Genomic DNA, 8309 nt, shown 5'->3' with positions numbered 1-8309 from the left:
ACCAAGAAGACGCGAGATGCACTTTGGCTGCATCGGATTCTGCCCGGCGCGTCGTCGGTGTGCGATGATGGCGATGACTGTCTGTTGTGTTGGTGTGCAGGTTTGGTCGTTTCGGTGTGGTTGTGTGATGCAAGCAGAAAGGTCTACTGCATGCTGTTTTCGAATGCTGCACTCCTCGGGCTCGGGCAAAGGTTAATGCGAGGGCGGTTCGTGTTTCTCCTCGGTTGGGCCCGGAACAAAGAGGAAAACCCTGGCCCGTTGGAATTGAGTTTCGGAGGAAGAGAGAAACGAAGAAAAACAGCTTGTAATAACAATAAAACGTTCGCTCCGTTCGCTCCTACCAGAGGCAGGCTGTGAGGAGCGATGCGTTCAAAGGTTGCTTGGTTGGATCGCAAAAGTTCCAGATGTTTTCCTGCTGATGCTGCGCTGCCGCTGTTGCAAGAGCACTGACTCGAGGTCGTACGATGGCCTGGGAAATGCTGCGGACATTTCCCGACCACTTTTCGGTGCCTGCCCCGGGTTCCCGGGTTTAAGGAAGACAAAAAAACCTCACATGCTCGTACGTTGTGACATTTGAACTTCGACGAATGCATCAGAGTTGGCTGGGTTTTCAGTGCCGAATATGTTGCCGTCGTCCAGGAACAGATCGAAAAAGTGACCGCGGAACTCTCCGGCTCCGGGCCAATGGCCGCCCAAATCCTCGGGCGTGGATTGTAGGGGATTTCCCATAAGTGGTCCGAGCGAAAATTAAACAAACTCGTTGCCCCAAGCAACCGCAGGAGTAGATTACTCATCGGGCGATTTTTTCCGAAGCAGCACCAGGTTTTGTTGGTTCGTGGCATAATTTTTGGCAGATAAACACGGCTGACATACTGACCGACCCACCCCGATCGGATGTGCTCCTCATGCCGTAGTCGAAACCTTTCCCCCGGATGCGGTAATGATTTGATTGAACTTCGTAGTTCAGCGCTTTCGAGCTGTTGTTGCTCCAGATCCGATCGGACGACGCGCTAGCATAAGGCTCCGTAGCATAAACAACGCGCACAGTTAAAAGGCAGCATAAACGCACATGCTCGCTGGGTCCGATCGGGAGACGACCGCCTGTTGGTGTGCGAGAACCCGCGAACGCACGAGTGTGTGTTGGTGTGAAACCCGCGTCGTCGGTTCATGGTCTCTCTCTCGCTCGCAGGGGAGTCCCTTTGACCCTATCCCCTACACACACGACGTTAGAATCCTGCAAACCTTGCAATGTGCACGCGTCGTTTGCGTCGAATGTGCAGGTCTGAGAGAGAGATTTAAGGGGGTGAATGTTGCATTCACCGCCTCGATGACGATGATGATGGTGATGATGGTCGTGTGTGCGCCGCGTAGTGGTATTGGTGCACGGGAGGAACGAGAAGAAAACGAGAGAGAAAAGAAATCTCGCTATGGTCAGTTTCGGTTAAGAAAGGTAAGGTTCAAAAGTCAGGTTTGCAGTTATGAGTTTATTCCATTTCAAACAAAAATTTAAGCGGACGGTTGCGTTTTGTGTTTTGCGTAGAGAGTTCGTTCGGTGCGTCAGTCGCCGTCCGTAGATTCGCGGCCCAAATTTTGGTTCCATTCTGGCTAGGATCTTAATACGCACTTCGGTTCAAGTTGCGTTGCAGTTTCTCCGAGTCCGATAGTGATTTTTCGAAGAATTCAAAGCGGACCAGAAAGGCGTGGGACAGATAACTCCTTCTGGGTTCGTGTATTTCGTGACAAAGTGCGTGGAGTTTGGCGCTTTGGCGTCGCGCGCATCGTGGGCCAAGCTCTCTCTCTCCCTCTCTGTCTGTGTCGTAGTGCCCCGTGTGTTGGTGTGTGCTGGTTGCTGGCTGGGCTGCGTTGTTGACCTTTGCTCTGTGGAGCCAGACCGATGCCGATCCGAAGGGTCCGGAGCGAGAAGTGGAGTGAACAAAGTACCAACAACGCGAAGGTCCACGCGAAGACCTCTCGCTTCGCTTTGTGCAGTGATTGATCTCAGGGCAATTGCGAGTGATAAAGGAGGAAATAGTCAATAATAATAATGATGCCGGAGAGTGACGGGGGCATCAATTGATCCATTAATCGGTGTCCGAAGGCGTCGATGTTCCTGCGCTGAGAGTGTCTAATCCCCCCTCACAGTACGTTAACTCTTGGAGACTGGACATTGGGCGATTGGCGACATCTACAGTCTGACGCCGAGGTGCATCGGGAGGATCCCCACAGGAGGATGTCGCTACTGGACAGCAGTTGGTCCGACTTCGACTCCGCTTCGATGTACTCGAATGAGTGTGTAAGTGGCGTGTTCTGTCATAGAGCTTAGTATGATTTCTTTGTGTGGAACAAGCGAAAAAAAATGGGCCGTAAAGAAGGATTATGACAAACGCCACGCTTTTACCCCACCCGGTGGAGTATACCGAGGTCATCTGGTCGTGGCGACGGAGGGAGGAAGGCTTGCGACATTGTGGCCTGTAAATCACTTCAAATTACTATTGGCATCATTTGCACAACTCGCGCGCCGCGGCCACCGGACCTCGGAGACCTCGTTATGATGGCGCAGCACTGCGCTGCCTTTGTCCGGGCGGAGATCTCGGGGGTCGGGTGGAAGAAAGTGACAGTCCGCCCAAGCCCAAGCGCGACAGCGAGTCATTCAGCCGGCAGAGACCGGTCCCCCCAGCAATTACTTGTCCGACTACTCCACTCGATGGCGGCGAGTTCCGCCCGGGTTGATTCCGCCTTCGGGCGTGTTCTAGAATATCCGGCCTCTGGTTGGCCCCCCCAGCCCGCAGCCCGCTGCTCAATTTACAATATGCACAAATCTTATTGTCGCAAAACGAGAACGAACGGCATAAACAGCTCGTTCCGACTCGGTTGCCAGTTGGCTGTTGTGCAATGGCCCCAAGAGCGTATCTCTGGAGTGCGCTTTATTTCTCCGTGGTCGCCTCCGACAATTACGATTCTGAATATTCTGAAGAACCGAGTCAGAAATCAGTAACTTTTCGGAAGCAATTCTCACGCATTTGGGTCAACCAAGGGAACGGCACCACTCCTTAACAAGGCAGCGTAAGACCGTGACCGAAGACCTGAAATCAACAGCTTCCGTAGCATCAATTAGTGCGGCTCTTTAATTAACGACGAAAGATGCTTCAAGTCGTCGCGTCGCCTTGACGGATAGACTCGCGCGGCTCTTTTGGCGAGGAGGCAGCCCTCTCCACCCAAATTATATATTCCAACTTTGAACGGAGCGATTTGTCAAGTGGACTGCGTCGGTCGCGAGGTCCCAGCAAAGTTGTTGCGCGGGTTCTCCAAACGTGCGGACCTGAACTCGGGGCCGTTTTGGGAGACCGAAAGGCCCCCCAAACCAAAGCCGTTTGGTCAGCCAAACAAAGGCCCAGGCGTGTCTGGCCGTGGTCTTGGAATGTGGCCCGCATGTGTGCGGTAGTGTGTGGACCACTTTTGGGCGGGGGAAAACTGTCCATTTGATCGTCTCGTACGATGGAATGCGATCGCGCCACCGCGGCAAGTAATTGCGCGCGATCACTTCTCGGACGCGCACTTCTTTAATGGCGCACCCGCCATTTAGCGCGCACACACACAGGACACGCAGGAAGACGATCTCTTATTTCATGATCGTTTTGCACGATTAAAAAGAGCGGTTCCGCCTTTCAATGCCCGGCGAATGCCAGACAGACGAGCGAGATGTGCATTACTCTTCGGTCTTCGGTCTTCGGCAGCGGAAGTTTGAAGTTGGCCAGGGCGAAAAGAGCAGAACCATCACGTTACGGCGTTTGTTTATTCTGCTTGTGTGTTGTGCAAGGCACGCAGCGCCGGCCAGCGAAGATGGCGGGAAGATTTCTGTCTGAAGATTCTTTTCTGGAAATCGAATCACACACGCCGCGCGGCTCGCTGTATGTGATGGGTGTGAGCCCGGCCCCGGGATGCATTGCCGGGACGCGGCGGCCGAACCCGAAACCAAAATGCATTATTATTCCATCCGCTTGCCATCTGATATGTGGGGAGGAAGATATTTCTCTCTGCGCCAACTCGGGGGCGGCTCCCTGTCCCGAGTCCCGAGTGGAATAAGGAAGCGATGCAAACGCCACCAAGTGGCATTTCATTCTTCGTCGTCGTCAACTGCTGCTGATGGATTCTAAGGCGCGCGCCTTGTTTGATACATGGGATGCATTTTTCTTTGTCTGGAGAGCATTGCCACTGTGAGTCAGAGTCACTACATAACTTTAGAACCCACAGTCCCGGGTGCCAAACCCGTCAGAAAGAACATTCTTCGTTCCCCTCCCCGGGAAACCCAAAACTGGAGCTCGCCCGAGTCGCTGGACTGCGCAATTGGTACGAAGAAGTTCACAAACAAACAATCGAAAGTATTGTCGATGTTTACATTGACCGCTACCGCTCTACGTCTCCGTCTCCGTGTGTTGTCGCTTCCGGCACTCTGGCCGGCCAGTTTTATCTCTATCTTCCGCGGTAACACTTCAGCGGCGATAACGTGGAGCAGCACCAAACATCGGCTACCAGCAGCGTTCGTCTGTTCGATCGTGAGGCGTAATCTATCAGAGCCGTACTCTCCCGGAGTTCCCGGACTGTGGTAGGAATGTAAGCCCCGCTTCCTCCGGCCGAACGTTTCCATTCCTGTTCGTCCGCAGGTCCACCGTAAGACTCCGCATTCGGTGTATTTTAATAACGTGTTTCCCTTGTGTTTTCTCTTGTCGGCCCGTTCCTTCGGGGCTGTCCTCCCGCTGTTCTTGTTCCCCGTGGATTTTCGGGTTTGTTTTGAATTTCTAACGAGATCGCCCGCCCCCGGGACAAGATCGCTTGTCGTCTTGTGTGGAGAAGGTATGTTTCGAGTCCGAGAATCCGACAGAGCCAGCGTTGGTGATCGTGGAGAAACTATCAAGTGGACATTATGCAGCGGGAAGGACGTGTGTTTCCCTGATCGCTACCGATCGGCCCGATCTGATGTTTCCCCTTTTTAGGATTCCTCGTACACATCTCACGGTCGGCGGGCCGGCTCTGGTCACGTTCTTCTCGGAACCCGAGGACTCGGGTTCAGCTTCACTGTCCGGCCCTCGGGTCCGGGATCGGGAAATTCCTGTCCCAGAAAAGGCGCTCCTCAACCACCGGAACGTGAGGTTTGCCAAATCGATACGATAACGGCAAGATCGGGGTTGTTCCAGAATCGCCGTTCGGTCCCTCGTTTTGTCGCCTGGGTGGTATTTTATGGGTCTGTCGACCTCACCCGAAGTACCCGGAAGTGTGCCATCACCAACCGCCGTGGGGTGAGGGAAGTATTAGCATAAGCCGTGGCTGTTCAATCGACGCGCTTCTGATAACACTGGGCTGGGGTCCGCCAACGACGTTGTAACGGCTTCCGTCGGTCTTGGACGCATCCGTGGGTCGGGTGTGCGGGTCATTAATAATTGACACAGGCCGGGCCACTACTGGCCCGCGGGATTGATGGTAATGCTGTTTGCAGGCCCCCGGGCTTCTCCAAGATCGGGGGAACCGGGAATGAATGAATAACTAATGGCGTGATGATCCACCGAGAGCGCGCGGAACCAGGCGGAGCGCCGATCGCCGCCATATCGGTGGAACGTGTTGACAACCGTTTAACGACCGCACACCGCTGACAGCGGAACGTTGGGCTAATAAATCGCGGCCAACCGACAACTGCGATTGCCATATTTGCCAGGCCGACGACGGGCACTCTGTGGAAGTCATCATTCTTTATCATTCTTGTGCGTGGCTTTTTTTGGGGCCTGGCCTCACTGCCCGGTCCGCTATTTTTTCCGCTTCTGGCCGGTCGTTTAATGTACGTTGTGAACATTATGAATTCAAATTAAAAACTTCCTTTCGCCGACGCCGCGGGTTCTAGCGGAACAGAGAGAAGTCAACCACAAAAAGCGAGAGGATCAATCAGTAATTCCATCGACCGGAATTGGCTCCCCGCCGTAGCCACGGGACCGGACCGGATAAAAACCCATTCTGGCGTGGAGTGGCAGCCATCATCATCATCGGAGTCGTTCGTCCACGAGGACTTTCTGTTGTGGAGTTCCACGCCGCCATCATGAGGGGTATTTAATTATCAAACTCGTTGCGTCCAGCAGAGGAAGTTCCGTCCGGGCCGGGGATTTTGGTCATCGCGGACAATCCGTCGTAAATCCGGCGGGCCCGCAGAAGCGGTGTGTTCCGGAGGAAGATATTTCCAACATGTGGCCAAAACCTGACACCGCATATTGAATAGACCATATTCGACTGGCCCGGGTTGAAATTTGTGCCCGCGTGTGTCGTCGTCTAATCAGTATTCTTCCGTTTCGCTGCCAGCGGAAGTTACCGTTTCCTCTCCCTCTATTTCTCTACTGCTCCTACTGGTGACTCTCCGGTGGTCGTTGTTGCGCTAACCCTTTCTACACCGGCGGGAAGACCGGGGGCGTCCGTCTGTATCCGTTCGGAAAGCGTTGACAACGGCGAAAGACGACAATGATTTTAACGGATGTGCGCACGAACTAACTCCCCGGTTTACCGCGGCTCCGGCTAGAGGAGAAGGTTCACCACCACCACCACCTCTCCACGTCCGCGTCATCGTAGTCGTGGCCACCCCTTCAGCTGCGTTCCGTTTGTGGGTTCGATTGTTGGCCCCGCGGTTTGTGGGTGTCAGGAAGAAGACGTTTAATGTTAATGCACATTTGACAGCGGCGAGTCAGTTACCCCTTCGGGAAGAGGGCCCCTTGGTTCTTCTTGACAGACCCGACTGTTCTCGAGCGGGGGGGCCCCGAGAATAGACACTTGTGGGGCGGTGCTGGGGGGCTTTTGTGGCCGCGTTGTTTCCCACCCATCCCGGGGGCTCTAGAATGGTGGGGATTATTACTTTAATCAAACCCGGTCCCAGTTCAGGCACCGAACTCCCCAAAAAGCGGTAGACGTTGTTTTCCTTCTTTTTTTTGTTTGATGGCCCAGCATAAACATATTCTGGATTACAGAGGGCGGGGCTGGGTCAACGCGTCGGTGGTGGGCCGTGTTGGTTCGAACTTTGAAGTTCCTGGTGATGGAGAATATTCATCCTCCGTCCGCGGTCTGTTGCTGATGCTCGTTTATGAGCGTCGTGGTATGTAAAGGAACGGAACGCAGTCAGCCAGCCGAGTGTATGTAAATGATTTGTTGTTGAATGATGGATGGGTGGTGGCGATGGGCCACACGCCGCCCCGTAGAAGTGTTCTGGATTCCCGGGCCCTCGGATTGTACCCGGTGTTCCCGTTTTATTGGAGACGTTGCCCAACAAACCAGCAGCGCGTTGAACGGGGAGACGATCGTTTTGAAACGGAAAATGTGGACGCTTGTAGCGGGTGTTTGTCACTCTGTTGAAAATCGGGCAGCCCTCACCTCGGGAGCCCGGGCGAAATAATAAGATACTTCTTCGTACCGCTGTAGCATGGCGCCCAATGATGGGTCCCATTAAAAGGCGCTTTAAAACCGTTTGATTATACTTTGCAACAAGAAGCACGACCGAGGAGAGGTCGTAAAGTGGTCTTCCTTCGGTTGCCTCGACCAGCCCGGGGGCGGTAAGACGAAAGCCTCCGGTGTGTGTGTAGGGATGGACACGGCAAAACTTCGCCACACTCCAAGAACTTCAATTTCTATGTTTGTCGATGATATGCTCTGCTGAAGGAAGCCTATAATTAAACCTCGCTAGTTGTGTAACACGCCATAAAAGTATGTTTTATTGAATTTGTTTTTGAAAATGGAGTCCAAACCCACCACACGCAAGTGTAGAAATATTCTGCTGAAAAGTGTTGGAAATTCGGTGCATGTCTCATTATGACGAAGGACATTATGGACTTTCAATCGAAGCAAAAAATGCGAGACTTTCCACTAACAAGGTAGGCGCCGAAAAAGGTGAAAATGTCCCTCACGAAAGCTGCTTGCCACAATGCTCACTGATGAATGAGACAGAAATCTTCAAAAGAAACTTCAATCACGTTGCTGGTCTTCAATTTTACACAACATTCCATTTGGAAAAGAGATGATTTGGCTGATCCTATGTGGAGTGGACCAAAACGTTGCAACAATTTGCAACTTGAATCAATCGTAATGATAGCGCAATCAAAGAGTGCCTACCATAAAAGGCTACTGTGTTCAAGAACATACAGCCACCGAATAGCTACTTACGATTATGGAAAGGTAGCCCAAGAAAATCCCAAAACTTGGTGCGATTGAAAGATACTGGGCCATCGAGGAGCAAACCCTTAGAAAATCGACAGAAAAAGGTGGGATAAACTTAAGAATTTGATTGAAAG

Source organism: Anopheles cruzii, chromosome 3, assembly GCF_943734635.1.
Source record: "Anopheles cruzii chromosome 3, idAnoCruzAS_RS32_06, whole genome shotgun sequence".
Taxonomy (NCBI): Eukaryota; Metazoa; Arthropoda; class Insecta; order Diptera; family Culicidae; genus Anopheles; species Anopheles cruzii.
This window is presented reverse-complemented; position numbering follows the sequence as displayed.